Source organism: Homalodisca vitripennis, chromosome 2, assembly GCF_021130785.1.
Source record: "Homalodisca vitripennis isolate AUS2020 chromosome 2, UT_GWSS_2.1, whole genome shotgun sequence".
NCBI lineage: Eukaryota > Metazoa > Arthropoda > Insecta > Hemiptera > Cicadellidae > Homalodisca > Homalodisca vitripennis.
In genome coordinates, this window is record NC_060208.1 from 12,189,375 (window position 1) to 12,211,439 (window position 22,065).

The following is a 22,065-nucleotide window of genomic DNA, read 5'->3' on the forward strand; positions in this document are numbered from 1 at the left end:
ATTTTTGACGGAACCTGGCAGCGCCGCGGCCATGTCTCACACAACGGTGTTATTACTGCTATTGCCGCTAATACCGGGAAAGTAGTAGATGTTAGGGTATTTAGCAGATTTTGTAGGTGCAAAAACAGACTAAATCAACAACATGAAGGTAATTGTGCTGCTAACTATGCCGGGACAAGTGGTGGAATGGAGGTGGCCGGTGTTGTTGACATGTTCAGGAAATCAGAGGCTACTAGGGGTATCAAATACAGATATTACTTAGGTGACGGCGACAGTGCTGCATTCCCAACCATTCAAAAGGAAGCCCCTTATGGCCCAGAGTATGTAACAGAAAAGTTAGAGTGTATAGCTCATGTTAGAAAACGTATGGGCACCAGGCTCCGAACTCTAAAGACTAAAATAGGGAAAAAAGATCTTTCCGATGGTAAAAAGATAGGAGGCCGTGGTCGCTTGACTAACTCTGTTATAGATGAAATACAGACATATTATGGTCTGGCAATTATGAGGAATACAGATAGTTTGCAGAAAATGAAAGCAGCAGTCTGGGCGACTTACTTTCATCTTGTTTCATCTAACGCTGAAAATGCTCATGCACTATGCCCCAATGGACCTGATACATGGTGCAAATTCAAGAAAGCTATAGCTGAGGAAAAACCATACAATCATAAGGACCACACCCATCTGCCTCCAATTGTTATGGATGAAATAAAGCCTATTTTCAGGGATCTCTCTCAAGAGCATCTGCTGCGTAAGTGTCTGCACGGGGGCACGCAGAATCCTAGCGAATCCCTGAACAGTGTCATCTGGTCTCGGGTTCCTAAAGCAGTTTTTGTAATGAAGAATACCTTGGAACTAGGAGTGTGTGAAGCAATAGCTACTTACAACCGTGGTAATATTATAAAGTGTAAAATTTTACACAAACTTGGAATCAAACCTGGGTCAAACTGCATCCGTGTCATGAAGGAGCTTGACGAGGTGCGGATAAAAAAATCGGATAAAGCTATGCAAGAAATTGAAAAAACGGTGCCGTAAACAGCTCAGCATTGCCAATAAGAGGTTAGAAGATGTTTATGAAGATATGGAAGACCCTGACAACCCTTCCTATGGAGCAGGCATGCACTAAGGTAGGTTTTTTTTTCCGTTTTTCATAATAAAGTTGGTTTTTTGGCGTTTTCCCGAAAAGTAGATTTTTTTACATTTAGGTACACATATATCAAAAACTACTAAAGATATCCAGTTAATTCTTTTTTTGTTGTGTTCCCCACACTTATATCTTTGTTTTAAGCGATGGGTTTTATGATATTCCTATTTTTAAATTTGTCATTAAAAAAATATACAAATAACATCCGCAAATATTTAATGACTAATTAAAAAAAAGATTTTTTTTGGAAAACATTTTGAGAAATAAAAACCAATCGCTCTAATTAAAGATTAAAGTGTGGGGAACACAACAAAAAAAGAATTAACTGGATATCTTTATTAGTTATTGAGATATGTGTACCTAAAGATATGGTATTTTACATAGGGAAGATAGGACATACCGACCCCCCTTCAATAAACTTTTATGTGGGGAAATCTAGCTTTTACATAGGACATTTTTTCTTTTAATTTCTTATATTATTTAATACTTTGTATAAGTATATAGTTTTGGTTTACCGTGTTGGTTAAAATGATGATTGAATATGAATACATTAATAATTAATTTCAATTAACATAAAATGAGTTATGTGTGTTTATATTTTTGATTGTCTTATTTATTGCTGAATTTTAATACCACAAAATCCTATTATATACTTTATAAAATTCCAGTAAAGATTTGGAAATTCTACCTATAATACATTTTAAGATGTGTGAAATCAAAATTTAACATCTCCAGTTAGAATTGTCAAACACTTTACACCTGCTGCAGTAGCCCTCATTGATTGATAGCACTTCATCATATGTTCCTAATTGTCAATTTGACAAATGTAATTTTCGGGATACGAGTCCTAGTCACAGACAAATTTTGTCCTAAAAAATCAAATGCTGAAATAAAGGACAGCTGTTTTCATTTTCAATCAACAAGTTAGCCAACCAAGTAAACCAAAATATTATATACCTATACAGAATAATGATTACTATAAGAAATGAAAAACAGATGTCATATGTAAAAAAACAGATTTCCACACTAAAAATCGTTAACAGTATTACTTCATTCTTTTAAATTTAAATTAGTTACTTCAAAAATTTTTAATTATTGATTTTATAAAAGTATCATAATTATATTTGTACATTTTAAAATAATAAACCTTTATCATAATTATTGTTTAATTAAAGTATGCAATTTCATATTTTTCTTACGTTCACATATTTAACTCAGTTTTTCACTCAGATTGATTCAGTTTAGATTTTATATATATATATATATATATATATATATATATATATATATATATATATATATATATTGTGAGATTAAGAAGGAAAGGGTATTAAAAATTTAGTTAAATCATTTTATTTTATTTCGTTTTATACGATTAAATATATAGTCAACTGTATCTTTCAGATTTATAATATTAATTTTAAATGTAATATATTTGAATTGGCAATTGGAGGACTACATTAGCTTATCTATACATAACTAATTCAAAATTACTTATACATTAAATCGGTACAAATACAAGGATATATACAAAATCATATCTTAAATATACCTAAACCGGAATTTTTTGGTTGTATTTCAAAACAGACGAGTATTTAAGAAAAATAGTAAAAATGTTAATTTTTTTTATCTTTCAATCCCCTGTTTCTAGTGCAAAAATTTAGAATACTAAATATGAATGGGACATTTGATATTAGTGAACATCTTATACATTTTTTTATTAATACATCATTTTCTTTCATTTTAACCCAACTCTTAACCAATTTTATAATAATTGTAGGACGACAATGAAAGGCAGGAAATGAAAAGAAACTCACTCATTAAACACGCTGTTATGGTGTCAAGATCAAAGCAACAATTTAATAACGTGATAATAATAATAACTTGTCCAAACTTTTTCTACACTTCAAACGTTCAAACTTTGCGACAAGTCTCTGTAACTTTCGATACGGATCACTTCTATTATGTTTCAAAAGAAACCAAGGAAAAAGTTGTTCATAAGTTAGTAATGCTTCGGCTTGGAAAATTTGATGTCAGTACTAGTTAAGATATATTGTATTAGAAAACCCGAACAGAGTTAGTTATATTTTTAAACACCAATTAAATAATTTTACACTGCGGAGAACACCACAAATCTAAAAATGTAAAGTTTAACAAGAAAATATAAATTTATATTCTTTTTAACAAACTATCAGTACTCGAAAGATTTACAAATAGCATTCAACTATTTTCTTGATTCTATATAAATAATTGGGAAATTTTTGTGAAAAACTTGACACCTCATCAAAAATTGTAAGCTTCTATACGAGAACACACGGGTAAAAGAATAAAGAGCAAATATTAGAATCGTAAAAGGTAAGCACCCAAAACAACCGTGCTAGAAAAAACACATGATATAAGTGTAAAAGTTATACTGACCATCTGTATTGTTGAAAACCGTTTTTACAATCTTTGAATTTTAAACTAAAATATTTAAACTCAGAGGTAACCCACGAGAATATGGAATGGACTACAACGCGCAATGAAAACGCACTTCATAACATTTTAGATTCATGAATAAACACACATTGCTGCTAACATGATCACAAAATAAAGCAATAAAAATGACGTCATAATATGGTTTTTAACCTTATATGTCTAGATCAACATAGACATCTAGACAGTTTGAAAGTTACTTCAGGAAGTGAGAAGTTATAGGTTTGTAATTTATATAACATGTTCATAAGTTTGAATGTTCATATTTATCTTCCATCATTGTAAAAGATTTAAAAAATCCAAAATCACAGTTGATACCTTGTAACGGTCCAATACCTTAGAAATCCCTCGTGAGATTGATCATCTGATGGTAAATCCAGTTAGAGTGGGCGCCTTCAATGTAAGGATACAATAGTAATGGCGTACATTGTAAAGTGTCCTTCCGCAGGATGTAGCAATGTATGGTACAATAAGAAGCTAAATAAAGAACAGCGTACTTATAATAAAAATAAACAGTTGTAAGAATGGTATGTTTCCAATACGATTTCACAAATTTAACTTGTTATTATGTTTTCCAATTATTTCAAACAAGATAAGTTTTAGAAACCAAGACAATGGATAATCAACAATATGTTAACAAATATTGCTATTAAGATTCAATAGATAAACCTGGAGGATGATTGATTTCAATAAAAAATTGCTTTAAATCAAACTTCCACTTTAATCAAGACGAATATATTTTGATTCACTAATACAATAACGTTGAATAAACAGTCAAGCTTAACAAATTTCCAGGTTATCTTGAGAATACCTGTGTTGATTGATATCATAAATGCGTTACATAAATGTTGAAGACAGAATGTTTGAAGAGCAAACAGGTCTAGAGCTAGTAATGTCGCCTTTAACTGCAGGTAAACATACTCCAGCAACGACATGTTGTAATGTGTGCACCGTACCATGTGTGATACTTCACTTACACTCAGACTCTCCTTTGTGGGTTTAAACACGTTTACGAGATAGACTGTCAAAACTCGTTACGCGCTAAATCAACTATTGTTTACTATATCAACTATATTTAACTGCCATGATATGTGCAATTTATTGTTAGTAAACCTTACAAAAGTAAAAACGCCAATCCACTAATTCTAGTAAAAGGTTTTAGCAAGCCAATATTTCAGAACAATGAAATATGTGAGGTTTGAGTGGTACAGTTATAGGAAACTATATATATATATATATATATATATATATATATATATATATATATATATATATATATATATATATATATGCCAGTTATTGCATATATTTGTATCCTGCACGATCCTAAATCCAATGTCAGTATTTTTGGTCTTTAAATGTGCAACAGGTTTGCTAACTGTCATATCCCAGACTGGATCTGAGATATAATTTAATAAATATAACAGTTGCACAGGTATTCTGTAAAATACACTAAGATATTAATGTTCTTACATACAGGGTGTTTTTATAATAGGCCACCATTGTGAACTTGAAAACAAAAAAATCTGACAGTAAACTTTAAATGGAGAAACGTTCCTTGTTTTTTACATCTGTTTAAAAATATATACTTCAGGTTTCAAAAACCGTCACCAATTTTAGATATGGTTTTTGTTTTTTCTTATTGTATTTTAAATGTAGATCCAAATATATTACAAACTACAAATTTAGCATCTTAAATTTGGGAAATTTATCTTGTTTTAATATCCTTATAAATGTTTGGATAGGAAAGGACATGTTTCCTGTTAAGAATGTCTTCGTTTGTTTAAAATATCTGAATATAAAATTAAGGTCTGCTCAATTAAAGCTTTTTATTTACTTTAAACCTACCCAGCTACTATAATTTGATTACGACAGAATATTATCTTTTATTATTAATTACTGGCTATATGATTAAAGGAAAGCCGATGGTACTAACAGGTGTTTGTGTCCGTTTTATTTAAAGACTAATGTTACTAGTTTTACTAAAAATTAATTCTATTTATTAAGAAAACCCCATTTTGAATTGATATGTTTTTAAAATCACTAAAGCTTCAGTAATAAAGAAATATTTGCTATTGACAGTAAATAACTCAGTAATATACTAAACAATTTTAAAAATAATTCAAAACCATTGTTTCAGTATTAGTCACAAAAATAAAAACGTATCATATATAACAAGGAAATTGTGAAATTTCTGAATACTGAATTTTTATTTATTCTCTTGTGAATGTCGTGGAAAGATTTTTGATATCACAAATTGAACAGTCAGTTAACAAGAGTTGTAGCTGCAGTTATCTCCCGTTATCTCCCTAAAGCACGTTATTATGGAGATTTTCTGATCACAAATTGAACAGTCAGTTAACAAGAGTTGTAGCTGCAGTTATCTCCGTTATCTCCTTAAGCACGTTATTATGGAGATTTTGTGATCACAAATTGGGAACAGTCAGATTAACAAGAGTTGTAGCTGCAGTTCCCTCCGTTAATTATTATGGAGATTTTGTGATCACAAATTGAACAGTCAGTTAACAAGAGTTGTAGCTGCAGTTCTCTCCGTTATCTCCCTAAAGCACGTTATTGTGGAGATTTTGTGATCACAAATTGAACAGTCAGTTAACAAGAGTTGTAGCTGCAGTTCTCTCCGTTATCTCCCTAAAGCACGTTATTATGGAGATTTTGTGATCACAAATTGAACAGTCAGTTAACAAGAGTTGTAGCTGCAGTTCTCTCCGTTATCTCCCTAAAGCACGTTATTATGGAGATTTTGTGATCACAAATTGAACAGTCAGTTAACAAGAGTTGTAGCTGCAGTTCTCTCCGTTATCTCCCTAAAGCACGTTATTATGGAGATTTTGTGATCACAAATTGAACAGTCAGTTAACAAGAGTTGTAGCTGCAGTTCTCTCCGTTATCTCCCTAAAGCACGTTATTATGGAGATTTTGTGATCACAAATTGAACAGTCAGTTAACAAGAGTTGTAGCTGCAGTTCTCTCCGTTATCTCCCTAAAGCACGTTATTATGGAGATTTGCGGGACCTCAACAAGTCCCGGACTTGCTGTGTGTAATTGTGTTACAACCCCCTCAGTCTGTAATTGCGACTAGCGATATTGGTGGTTATAGTTAATGCATATTACAACTGACCAATGTTAATTGGTCCAAACTGTCTGTTATATTGTTCTTACTTCTCATAAGTAGAAAATTATCAACAATCATAAAACTTACATAAAAAACATGACTCGGAAATTGTATTCAAATTACTAACTAATGCCGTTGAAAAGTGAAACTATATTATAATAGTTTATTGGGTTATAAATATAACACTTCACATAAGAAAAGTACAGCTGTTTTGTTCACTTTGTTGTTTTAAATAGGTGTCAATGAGACTGTTACATTGCTCCTTCTTTATATTAATGCCAACATTAATGGGAATTGATAAAAATATTTACTCGTAGTTTTCCACTCTGGAATTGTAATCAAACGTTTTTTCTTGAGAAGTTTATCTTTTTATAATATCTTTGTACAGGGTGGAATTTTCAAATGAACTACCATTGCGATTTTGAAAAAAACATAAAATTAACAACAAACTTTAAACCGGTAACCTGTCCCTTTATAAGGACATTTAAAAGATTTGCATCGAACACTTTTTTTGTTTTTTTACCATTATTATTTTCCATAGAAAATGTATTTTAAGACTGTTTTTACATTTTTCTTAATAATGAAGATTTGAGAACTCACCAGAGTGAACAGATTCCTTAAGGAGTTTTAGCATCAAGAAAATGTCTTTTGAACACGATTCATTTGAATGCTCTAAACTGTAAAGATTTGGAAGTCTTCCTTTGTTTTCCTAATATTTATAAGTGTGCATTATTTTTATGCACAACAATTTTAATTGACTGAGGTTTGATTTAACAAAGCTAATTTTCTACCCAGAAATTTTGAACGAACGTTAACGCTTATAACACAAATAAGCTTCCTTTTCCGTTTAAACATTTATGGAAATGTCAGACATTAGATTTACAGTTAAGATATAGAATATTCTGTTTTTGTAACTAAAGCGAGCAGTGTACATTGCAGAGTATAATTATAAATACTACTAACTTCCAAGTGCGACATTCTCTACTGCCGGATATGCTAAAAGCAGTTAAACCACTAACGGATGTACCAATATAACCGCTATTTATTATTCTGCCAACTTATATTTCCCTCAAGGTTTACCCTGATAGAAGTAATAAGACTAAGTAGATTAGTCCAGGTCCATTATCCAGGTCACTGAGGGATAACCTCATCAGTTTCAGACCTTATAGTAACTTGCTCGTTTGTCAAGGCAAATTACTTTCCCTGGATCAGATTATTTTGCAAAATTACGAAATTATTATATTCAATTACTTATTATTTACACGTGACAATAATCGTAATATGATTTACTAAATCATATCAAACAAGTTTACTATATCATAAATGTGTTTAGTACTTTAAACGCAGAATAACATTTAAATCCATCAATATAAGCAAATAATTAAAAAAGACATTTATAACAATTTCTAAGAATTTAACACGAGAACTATAACTTTGGCATTATAAAAACAATTTTTACAATTTATAAGGTTTTCTTTTCTCATATAATACCTAATATTTTAAGAACTAGGTCTCCTAGTGAAAGAAATTTTATCAACAAATGATATTGAAAAGAACAAAGCAATTTGATATTCTCCTGCTTAGCAGATCAACGCCTATGATAAGCAATCTGTTACAACATAGTACGAAACATAACTGTTACAACCAACTATCACAAACGATTTGTTACAACCAACTACGAAAAACTATCTATTACAATCGATTATGATAACTAATGATCTTTTGCGATCAACTCAGACTAATTATCTGTTACAATTGACTATGATAAACGATATGTTACAACATACTACGAAACATAACTGTTACAACCAACTATGACAAAACGATTTGTTACAACCAACTGTGATAAACGATATGTTACAACATACTATGAAACATAACTGTTACAACCAACTATGACAATATATTATTTGAGAATCGTTAAATTTGGTGAAACTCATTCTAATCACGGTTTACAGACAAATTTAGTAATAATATCTCAGACTGTATTAAGCGAGTAAAAACATTATCTGAAGTATTTGGTGGTGTAAAATAAATTATTACTTCTTGGAGTTCCATTTATATGTTTTTAATTTGTTGCAATATTTTAACAAAATAATGTCCACATCAAACTTTCCAAGCAGTTGCCTACGAACTCCTGAACATTTAATCGAGTTAAAACATGATAAAAGTGACCGTTTCAAAAGTTTTAGAAACTTGTCACAGGGTTAGAACGTAAAAAAAGGTTTAGAAAAGATTGTCATCTCATTATTAAACTTTAAAGTTCAACTTCATTTTGCTACAACATATTTGAATGAGCAAAATTAATTGAATTTTATATTATTCATTGGGTTTATGTAGTTATCATGAAATTGATGAAGCAGTAACATAAAAATGAAAATAAATAATTTATAAATGTTGTTGTTAAATGTAAATGAAGTGTTGTACAAGTTAAATTACATATCAGGGTTCATGTTCATATATTTCATTCAAAGGAAATTCTTTAAGGTTTCAAACTTAGTTCAAAGAAGAAATTTAGTTTGAAATATTATTTTTTTAAATAATGCTTTATAGTGGGCATTGAATCACAGTATATATAATATACACTCTCGGTTACACCTCAAAGGCAAAGTTTTGCTCTGAAGTAAACGCATGTACAGTATCTATCATGTACTACACATTACAGTAATTTAGATTTCAATAATTTTCTATCATTAGATATTTTTTGAAAACGTGATGTGAACTGGTTTATTTGCCAGAATTATTCAAATGCATATAAAAAATATAAAGATCCTGAAAAATTTCAAGTTCCACTTGAACTCTCACTTGATCGGAAAGGCTTTTGCACAGTCTTCAGTAGCTAAAGAAAGTGTTCATGTACGTAAAAGTTACTTTTAGCAGTACTCCAATCTTAAGTGTATTTTATGTGTCTAATGCAACTTGTATGTGTTCTAACTTGCAATCCGAAATCTGACGCTGTCAAAGACTTGACTCCTGGACACTGGAATAACCCAATAGAAGTTGGCGACGAAGAGTCTCAACTCGAACTTTTTAAAAATCGAACAATTGTGCACCTGATGAGGCAACTCTTCAATTAGATTGCACTGTATATTGTAGTCTAACTGTCTCTGATGTCGAAACAATGCAAAGAGTTCGTTATGAGTTTGTTCCTCACCGAAAGTTTTTTAGATTTCTTCAGATGAACATGACTTTAGATTCCAGGAGTCAAGTCTGTTATAGCGTCAAATTTCATACGCTGCTCTAAGATAAATGTGACCTGGAGCTAAACTCAATATTAAAAAATCAATAATGTATTTATATTACCATTACAAAATTATAAACATTTAATATTCGTATATATTTAATTTGCACATCTACATAAATATATTTAATTATTTATAAATAATTGGAGATATCGATAATATTAATAGTTAAAATTTATTCTCAAAAAGTAAATATAATGCTAACAAGTACAAATAAATTTACTAGTAACTTATTAGTAACAACATTCATAAACTCAGATTTAGAAAGATATCATCATAAAATTAAAACAGAGTCCCCATTTACTTAAACGAAACGCTTCAATTCTGATTGATCTTGTTAGATGTCAGAACTCGACTAATAATGGCTCTGTAAATGCTGCATAGTTCTATGTATTCATACTATTTTTCATGTACATGTTTTTTTTTTTACAGAATAACTTAAATATGTGATGTGACTTAACAGCGTATGAAATCTATTAGTATTTAAGAGCACAAATTAGATTGATATGTTTTAATACAAATATGTTTTAAAATTACAAGTGCATATTTAACAATTTATATATTGTACTCGACAGAAGACAAGCCAAGTAATTGTTAGTGGTGTAGGAGTAGGAGGAGAGAGTAATAAATACACAGCCCCAGACGTCTGTTACCCACACACCTGAGCGTCCTGTTTCTTTCATCATACACTACGTACTACAACTTGGTTTTAAGAAGAATATGTTTAGAATAGCAGGTGTGTGAAGTTACGATAGAAGAGAACAAGTCATTACACGTTTTATTTAACTCTGTTATTTGATTTAATTCAAATTTGAGACACCTGAGCTTTGTACATAACGTACTCTGCGACGCTTTCTTCCTGTCATCGGCATTAGAGTCTGTACATACCGGTTGTTTTATTTTAAAGTAGCATTTTTATTTGGAACTAGGGCATTAATCCTGAAGACTTTGTTTGGATTGAGACTTTGTTTTTGTTTTACTGAGTGAGTTAAATAAGAATAAAAAAGGCAGAACACAAGTTAAATATTGTGGTTTTTAGTGCGTAAGTATCACGAAAATGACGTTATACGTTCATATTTCCTTGATTACATTAATTTTAAGCATTTATTTTACGAGAGTATCTCATTTGAGTAACAGTATTATAAATATAGCATTACGGATTTTAAATTACATAAATTGTAGTGAAAACATGAATTGTAAAATAAAAAAAAAATTAATCGGATTGTTTTTTTTAAATTATTATATTTTTACTTTTGTGTGGTTTTCTACAACAGTTTTCTAGATAACATTTTACGCTCAAATTATTACCTGTTTTCATTCGAATAAGACTTAAAATAGGTCTTACAGTTCATAGTATATTGATTGTTAAATATTAGCATGCACTTGTTACGAGATATGACTGATCATTACAGCTATCGCCAAACAGCATCAACTGTTACAGCCACTGCTCATGCGCGATAGTACGCTGCCTTCCCCCACCACACTCAAGAATCAGCTCCATCCACTTAAAACGTAATGGGAGTTACATGTTACATTCCTCACACGTTGGTTCGTGTAATAGAATTCTAACACCGGGATTCAGTCTGTTATCTCTTGAGTTATAGATAACAGACTTGACTTTATAGATTCCGTTTTATTTAGTTTTATAACTTAAAAGGTAAACTTATCAGAAAGAGTAATTAGTGTTTATTACTTTTAGATTATTATTTTACTGACCATTCTGAAATTTAAAATTGGAAAATGTAAAGAGTACGTGTACGGGTATAAAATATTAGTGTATGTTTTCATAATAGTCGATCACAAATTACTTCAACTCATCTCTTCCCAATTGTTCAAACAATATCATTGTTTGAAACTGATGCAATGGAGTTTCATTAAATTTAGTTTGGTGTGATCCTTTAAAAGATAAATGTTAGTAACTTTTTTCATTAAAGTGCTGTTAATATAAGTTCAAATCTGAAACAAACTGTATTAAATTGTAGTAAAATTTAATTATGCCATTATTTAAGATATAATAATTGTAAATTCTTCATGTCCTAGCCAATCTGTTAAGTAAATACAAGTGGATGTATGACATACATGTGCATTATAAATATTTTAGAGAGAATATTTTAAGAGCAAGCAAGTCTGAAGCTAGTTATTTCACCTTCTACCTTAGATAAATGTATTTCAGCAACTCTATGCTATAATGTGTGCACCGTACCACCCGCAATGCTTCACTTACCCTACGTCTGTCCTTTGGGGATTTAAACACATTTGGAACAGTAACGTTTTTGAACTAAATAAGGGGTGAAAATCAACAAGAATGTTTTGACCCATAATTGACCACATCATACGTGGTGGCTTATGTATAGTCAGGAAACAGTCAAATAATTAAAAGCAAGGACCGGGTAATTGTGTGGAGGAATTTCAGTAAGTTTCGAATATTCGATATTTCAGAAGAATAATAAAATATTAATAAAAATATTAAAGTCACTAGTAATTTCAGATTATTAAAGCTACTGTTTGCGTAGTGTTCAATGCTTCAACAGAATTGGTCCAATCGATGGTTGACCTACCTATATACTTGAAATTGATGGTTGACCTATATACTTGAAATCGATGGTTGACCTCTATACTTGAAATCGCTGGTTGAACTGGACACTTGAAATCGATGGTTGACCTATATACTTGAAATCGATGGTTGACTTATATACTTAAAATAGATGGTTGAACTGGACACTTGAAATCGATTGTTGACCTATATACTTGAAATCGATGGTTTACCTGGATATCTAATACTTGAAATTGTGCTTGAAACTTATTTCTATGTGAGGAGCACAGAGTTCGGCGATGGTGCATGCCACTCCAGGGATCTGGCTGAGCGTTAGCGAATATTTTATAATTACTTGGTTTTTAGAGTTTTATTATTTAATGAAAAAAAAATCTGAATATATATCATGTGGCAAGATATATCGAGAAACATTCCATAAGTGGACTTTTAATTTGGCATGAAACTTCATTTCTACAGGAATGACCTCTATCTTGTGTCAATAAAAGAAAGTGAACAGGAGAAAAATAATACTAAATATTTATTTTAGTATGCTATTTTTTATGCTTATTTAAGTTGGTAAAACTGCTTACGCAACAAATGAATATACCTTGAAAAATAAGACATTTTTTAACCAAAATAGGATAAATATGCGCACGTATGTCATCTACATAATTTGTTTCGGTATTGAGACAATTCAGAAAACGAGTGCAGGTATCTTATTTTAGTCGCTGTAATAACAGGTTCCCTTGACTCTATCGGTACACTGTTTCCTCCTTGATCGCTGACAAGTTAGAACCATGCTGATCTGGATGATATTAAATTGAAGTAAAATATCTAATTTTCACAAAAATATATTTTATACCCCAAAAATAACTGATGTCTAAACGAAACAATAGTAATAACGTCCGCTGCCCCTATTCCGGATGTAATTCAGCGGAAGTCCAGTGAGTTCCAAAATCCGGTATTTGGTGACGTTTGAACTCCGGTATTAGATACATTTCAATCTTCGGTGTTTGGTCTCATCAAAACTTTTGTATTTATAGTGCTTTTCCAATTCCGCTATTGTATGTTAATCAAATTTAACTAAGCTCCTGATGCAGTTCATTTCTGGCATTTGGTAAATTGCTCTACAATCCGGTGCAATCTAACTCCGTATTATTTGGTTCGATCAAAGAACTTTGGTTCTTCCTTTAAGAACCCTAGCACTTTTCGAGATGCCCATCCTATTTTTAGCCCTGTGTAAAGCTACTACATATTTTTCACAGTATTATCACGATTCCAATATTTGGTGCACTTTGAGCTTAGAAACTTTTGGTGTGGTCGGAACTCCTTTATTTGTTGTTGTGTGAATCCCTGTCTAAATTACGGTCCGAACTCCGGTATTTAGTGAGTTCAAGGAGGAAGAGTATTGCCAAACAGCAATATCCCGGGCTACAACTGCAATATGTCCCGGACCAACAGTTGTATTTCACAAAGCACACACGACTTGCCGTGCTATTTTGTATTGTCGGGGAATGTATCCCATACTGTGATTTCTGTCTTTTATATGACAAGTTGTAATGCAATATTGTACATATTAATCCAAAAATCAAAATATCAAGACTCACTTCCCAAAATTATAAATAGCACACTTAAATTTTTGACAACAATTTTACATCCAAACTTGATAATTAGGTAAGAATGGGTTTTAATGCTTTGTCAAAATGTTTATCAAGGATCGTAAGTAATGATAAACGGATAGAGTGAGATATATGTACTCAGATTAAACTGATCCGACATACGCTTTAAATACGTCGTTGATTAAATAAATAAAGTTTTTACAAAATACTTATTTTTTAACTACTTGTCACGTATCTTATCAAGCTTGTAATATTAGTTGACCTAATTGTAGAACACTACTGATAATTTTAAGTTGCATGTTTATTACAGATAATTATCATAATATCAAATAAACTATTTACGTGTGCAATTCAATTGCCAGTGAAAGTAATATGTTGTATTTTCATTCAAGCATGTGACGTCAACTAAATCCAACGCAATGGTGTGTGTGTGATGATCTCATATTTCAGTCACAGCAAATTGTGTTGTATTTTACTCGTCGAGTCAGATACAGGTGTGCTAAACGATCACGAGAAACAGGAAATGCTTAATTTGTACAGTACACATGTCTCTGAATTCCACTTTATGGCAATGACTAATTAGTTTAATGCGTGAATCCTAATCCTAATAATATCATAAATGCAAAAGTCCCTTTGTTTGTTTGTTTTGCCTTCACGAGTAAACTATTCAACGGATGTACTGACATTTTACAAGATCATTCCCACGGTCCCTGGTATGAATATAGGCCAAATATTTTTCAAAAATCCTCCAGAGTTATGCCCCACTGGCCATTAAACTAAAAAAATCCCATTTTTGTCTCTAAAGAAATTGTAACCAGTTGTTCTGAGTAACATTTGTTTTATAACAGTACAAATATAAGTTTAATTAATTTAACCACTATAATTGTCTACTTTTTATATTAAGAGTGTGTGAATTTTTAATGAAGTACCATTTGCTTTCACGCCGTTTTTAGATATCAGGTAAGTATTTATCTACCTTTGAAAATGTCGTAAATTATAAGATGATCAGAATTTGACTCCAAAGACTCCCTTTGAAGTATTCGCCACTGTGCTAGATGAAACTGTACTTTACTGTACTTTTGAACTAATGTATACCAATTCCACTTCTAAAATATTAAACATATTTTCTATATTTATAAAGAAACTAACACGTAAATAGTGTAATTTAAATGTATTTTAACTATATAATTTTAGCAATTATTTAGTGCTATAAAATACAAAGTTACTATCTAACTTTTACTACAGATTTAGACTGTTATAAAACCCAAATTAGTTGTCTTTTGACAAAAGTAGGCTTTTCTGATCCGTGATATAAATTTGATCTATATATCCGTGAAAACTAGACAAAATCAACTATGAAACTATGGAAACAAAAATTACTTTGAACGAATGAAATTAAAATGGGAATAAATGGGAATAAATGTACACATATTTTCTTGATCGTGGTGAGTACAGTGTATGCTTCATACAACATTGGCAACTGAAATATAATTCACTCGACCCAGCAGTGCTCATATACTTGCAAAGCCTACGAAATTGCGTGCAAAGCCACGGGTAACTGTTAGTAATTATGTAACTCTTATGTGCTATGAAGAAATTAATGTCTTTGCCAAGCTTAGTATGCATATATTACATCAAGTAAATACATAAGATAGCGTTACCTCAGTTAATTTCTGATATATAGCCTACTGATGTATACTAGTTGATATACACGAGTAGAGTAGGGAACTGACCACAACGCTGCTGACTGATTAAGCATGCGGTCAGTCAAGTTCGCTCCTTTGGCTGAGTACATCAAGTAAATACATTATATAGCGTTCCCTCAGTTAATGTCTGATATATATACTGATGTATACTAGTTGATATACACGAGTAGAGTAGGGAACTGACCACAACGCTGCTGACTGATTAAGCATGCGGTCAGTCAAGTTCGCTCCTTTGACTGAGTACATCAAGTAAATACATTAGATAGCGTTCCCTCAGTTAATTTCTGATATATAGCCTTACTGATGTATACTAGTTGATATACACGAGTAGAGTAGGGAACTGACCACAACGCTGCCCACTGATTAAGCATGCGGTCAGTCAAGTTCGCTCCTTTGACTGAGTACATCAAGTAAATACATAAGATAGCGTTACCTCAGTTAATTTCTGATATATAGCCTACTGATGTATACTAGTTGATATACACGAGTAGAGTAGGGAACTGACCACAACGCTGCCCACTGATTAAGCATGCGGTCAGTCAAGTTCGCTCCTTTGACTGAGTACATCAAGTAAATACATTATATAGCGTTCCCTCAGTTAATGTCTGATATATACTGATGTATACTAGTTGATATACACGAGTAGAGTAGGGAACTGACCACAACGCTGCTGACTGATTAAGCATGCGGTCAGTCAAGTTCGCTCCTTTGACTGAGTACATCAAGTAAATACATTAGATAGCGTTACCTCAGTTAATTTCTGATATATATACTGATGTATACTAGTTGATATACACGAGTAGAGTAGGGAACTGACCACAACGCTGCTGACTGATTAAGCATGCGGTCAGTCAAGTTCGCTCCTTTGGCTGAGTACATCAAGTAAATACATTAGATAGCGTTCCCTCAGTTAATGTCTGATATATACTGATGTATACTAGTTGATATACACGAGTAGAGTAGGGAACTGACCACAACGCTGCTGACTGATTAAGCATGCGGTCAGTCAAGTTCGCTCCTTTGGCTGAGTACATCAAGTAAATACATTAGATAGCGTTCCCTCAGTTAATGTCTGATATATACTGATGTATACTAGTTGATATACACGAGTAGAGTAGGGAACTGACCACAACGCTGCTGACTGATTAAGCATGCGGTCAGTCAAGTTCGCTCCTTTGACTGAGTACATCAAGTAAATACATTAGATAGCGTTCCCTCAGTTAATGTCTGATATATACTGATGTATACTAGTTGATATACACGAGTAGAGTAGGGAACTGACCACAACGCTGCCCACTGATTAAGCATGCGGTCAGTCAAGTTCGCTCCTTTGACTGAGTACATCAAGTAAATACATTATATAGCGTTCCCTCAGTTAATTTCTGATATATACTGATGTATACTAGTTGATATACACGAGTAGAGTAGGGAACTGACCACAACGCTGCTGACTGATTAAGCATGCGGTCAGTCAAGTTCGCTCCTTTGACTGAGTACATCAAGTAAATACATTATATAGCGTTACCTCAGTTAATTTCTGATATATAGCCTACTGATGTATACTAGTTGATATACACGAGTAGAGTAGGGAACTGACCACAACGCTGCTGACTGATTAAGCATGCGGTCAGTCAAGTTCGCTCCTTTGACTGAGTACATCAAGTAAATACATTATATAGCGTTACCTCAGTTAATTTCTGATATATATACTGATGTATACTAGTTGATATACACGAGTAGAGTAGGGAACTGACCACAACGCTGCTGACTGATTAAGCATGCGGTCAGTCAAGTTCGCTCCTTTGACTGAGTACATCAAGTAAATACATTAGATAGCGTTCCCTCAGTTAATGTCTGATATATACTGATGTATACTAGTTGATATACACGAGTAGAGTAGGGAACTGACCACAACGCTGCCCACTGATTAAGCATGCGGTCAGTCAAGTTCGCTCCTTTGACTGAGTACATCAAGTAAATACATTATATAGCGTTCCCTCAGTTAATTTCTGATATATACTGATGTATACTAGTTGATATACACGAGTAGAGTAGGGAATTGACTACAACGCTGCTGACTGATTAAGCATGCGGTCAGTCAAATTCGGTCCTTTGACTGAGTACATCAAGTAAATACATAAGATAGCGTTACCTCAGTTAATGTCTGATATATACTGATGTATACTAGTTGATATACACGAGTAGAGTAGGGAACTGACCACAACGCTGCTGACGATGATTAAGCATGCGGTCAGTCAAGTTCGCTCCTTTAGCTGAGTTACATCAAGTAAATACATTAAGATAGCGTTCCCTCAGTTAATGTCTGATTTATACTGATGTATACTTAGTTGATATACACGAGTAGAGTAAGGGAACAATGACCATAAACGCTGCCCACTGATTAAGCATGCGGTCAGTCAAGTTCGCTCCTTTGACTGAGTATGTCAAGTAAATACATAAGATAGCGTTCCCTCAGTTAATGTCTGATATATACTGATGTATACTAGTTGATATACACGAGTAGAGTAGGGAACTGACCACAACGCTGGCTGCCCACTGATTAAGCATGCGGTCAGTCAAGTTCGCTCCTTTGACTGAGTATGTCAAGTAAATACATAAGATAGCGTTACCTCAGTTAATGTGCTGATATATACTGATGTTATACTAGTTGATATACACGAGTAGAGTAGGGAACTGACCACAACGCTGCCCACTGACTAAGCATGCGGTTCAGTCAAGTTCGCTCCTTTGGCTGAGTCATCAAGTTCCAATAATTAGATAGCGTTCCCTCCAGTTAATTTATGTATATAAATACAATACACATAGGAACTGACCTAGTCGTTACCTCAAGTTCGCCTCCTTTGATGAGTATATCAATGTCTGATGTTATACTGATGTATACTAGTTGATATAACACGAGTAGAGTAGGGGAAACTGACCACAACGCTGCCCACTGACTAAGATACCAATACTTTCCCTCAGTTAAGGTCTGATTAAATTACTGATGTTATACTGTTGATATACATCGAGTAGAGTAGGGAATCGCTGCTCACACTGATTTAGCGGTCAGTAAATCATTATATCTGATATAATAGATTATATAGCTAGTTCTATACTGAGTAATATAGTTGATGTAAGGTATAGTACTGATACGGCCTATACGAGTTAATTTCTGATTTTACTAGACCAGTAGAGTAAGGAACTGACCACAACGCTGCTCACTGATTAAGCATGCGGTCAGTCAAGTTCGCTTTCCTTTGACTGAGTACATCAAGTAAATACATTATATAGCGTTACCTCAGTTAATGTCTGATATATACTGATGTATACTAGTTGATATACACGAGTAGAGTAGGGAACTGACCACAACGCTGCCCACTGATTAAGCATGCGGTCAGTCAAGTTCGCTCCTTTGGCTGAGTACATCAAGTAAATACATTATATAGCGTTACCTCAGTTAATGTCTGATATATACTGATGTATACTAGTTGATATACACGAGTAGAGTAGGGAACTGACCACAACGCTGCCCACTGATTAAGCATGCGGTCAGTCAAGTTCGCTCCTTTGGCTGAGTACATCAAGTAAATACATTATATAGCGTTACCTCAGTTAATGTCTGATATATACTGATGTATACTAGTTGATATACACGAGTAGAGTAGGGAACTGACCACAACGCTGCCCACTGATTAAGCATGCGGTCAGTCAAGTTCGCTCCTTTGGCTGAGTACATCAAGTAAATACATTATATAGCGTTCCCTCAGTTAATGTCTGATATATACTGATGTATACTAGTTGATATACACGAGTAGAGTAGGGAACTGACCACAACGCTGCCCACTGATTAAGCATGCGGTCAGTCAAGTTCGCTCCTTTGGCTGAGTACATCAAGTAAATACATTATATAGCGTTCCCTCAGTTAATGTCTGATATATACTGATGTATACTAGTTGATATACACGAGTAGAGTAAGGGAACTGACCACAACGCTGCCCACTGATTAAGCATGCGGTCAGTCAAGTTCGCTCCTTTGGCTGAGTACATCAAGTAAATACATTATATAGCGTTCCCTCAGTTAATGTCTGAAATATGGACTTAGATCGTAATTTAATATGTTTGGTCAAAGAGCAAACTCGGCTGACCGCACACTTCAGTCTTGTGCCACCGTTAGCAGAGTTTTCTTCCGATTTTCTAAATAAAGGAATTATAATATATCTGAATTTTTAAATACAATTTACTAAAGTAGAAGAATTGTACAGAACTTGTTGTGTATCTGCAATTTAGTTAATTACACCTTTGTTGAAAATAAAATATTTTACATCTCAAAGGTAATGAAATAATATGGTTACATAATTGAGTGATCCATCAAAAATAATATCGATACACATACTTTAATTAATTTTTTTGTAAATGGGGCGCTTTTGATTTCAGAAATAGTAATAGAAACGAGGATGATGTGAATAATTAAGATTGATTCAACTTGGCGTACTGCAGACAACAAAAGCGTGGTTTTAGTTCTTCATTGAACATTATATTTTGGCTTATCGGTCAGTAATAACCAGCTCAATGGCAAGCTAAGAAAAAATAACAATAATTGGGCGTAATTTATATTGTATTTTGTATATAACTATAAACCATAATTTCTATGTTAAGAATTAAAGCGTATTTTTGCAGCAATTCAATTGTAATATTGAATTTTGATTTGTACCTTTAAAATATGGAGGGAAGATTCTCTGTTAACAGATCGAAACAGTCAAGAGTTATAACTATAGTTTCTCTGTGTTGCTTCCTGAAGCACGTTAATTATGGAGATTTGCGGGACCTCGATAAGTCCCGGACTTGTGTGTAATTGTGTTACAGCCACCTCAGTCTGTAATTGAGGCTAGCAAAATTGGTGGTCATAGTCTATAATTAATTACACTGACCGCTTTTATATTAAGGAAGAGTCTACTGGTCCGGAGTCTATTATATTAAAAAAAATTGTGTTCCCAGTAAATTACTAACAATATATTCATGAAGTGTACATTCAATTGATTATTGACATAAGAGAAGGATAGATGAGTTTGCCACTTCTGTATTTAGAATAAGTTGAGAAATGGAATAGTTGTAAATGGTAATTACTAACAATATATTCATGAAGTGTACATTCAATTGATTATTGACATAAGAGAAGGATAGATGAGTTTGCCACTTCTGTATTTAGAATAAGTTGAGAAATGGAATAGTTGTAAATGGTAATTACTAACAATATATTCATGAAGTGTACATTCAATTGATTATTGACATAAGAGAAGGATAGATGAGTTTGCCACTTCTGTATTTAGAATAAGTTGAGAAATGGAATAGTTGTAAATGGTAATTACTAACAATATATTCATGAAGTGTACATTCAATTGATTATTGACATAAGAGAAGGATATATGAGTTTGCCACTTCTGTATTTAGAATAAGTTGAGAAATGGAATAGTTGTAAATGTTAATTACTAACAATGTATTCATGAAGTGTACATTCAATTGATTATTGACATAAGAGAAGGATAGATGAGTTTGCCACTTCTGTATTTAGAATAAGTTGAGAAATGGAATAGTTGTAAATGGTAATAGCCTTTATAATAAGAAGTTAGAAGCATAAGATTCTTATGTTAGGTACTATTTTTTGTTGAAGTTCAAGTTACCGGAATATACATATTATATACAAAGGAAAAAAAGCTCAAAATAGAAAATTATATTTATTTAATAAACTAATTTCTATTAGTTGGATTTAAAACGAACATACAAAAACGGGTTTTTACTATTTATTTGATGAAAACCACAAGGAAGTATAGCGTATATATTACTTTTGAAATCAGTAAAACATATACTTTCTTTTAATTAAGACGTAAATGATGATCTTTGGACTAAAAAATGACACGAACTCTACACCCAGTGCTTGTTGGTCTTAAAAAGTACTTCATTATAATATTTAAAACTAAAAGAAATTTCATGCAGATTTCGTGTAAAAAGCGTTACAGTATAGGTACTAAAAATAGAACTGTGAGTTTGAAGATTTTGACCAAAACCTGTTTTTTGAGCGCAGCGAGTGAACGACGCAACCAACAATTAACTTTACCACGTTGATTTTTAGGTCTTGTTATTACGCACAACTGTAGCAGGAAGGATCCTTAAAGTACGTTATTATGGAGATTTGCGGGACTTCAACAAGTCCCTGACTAC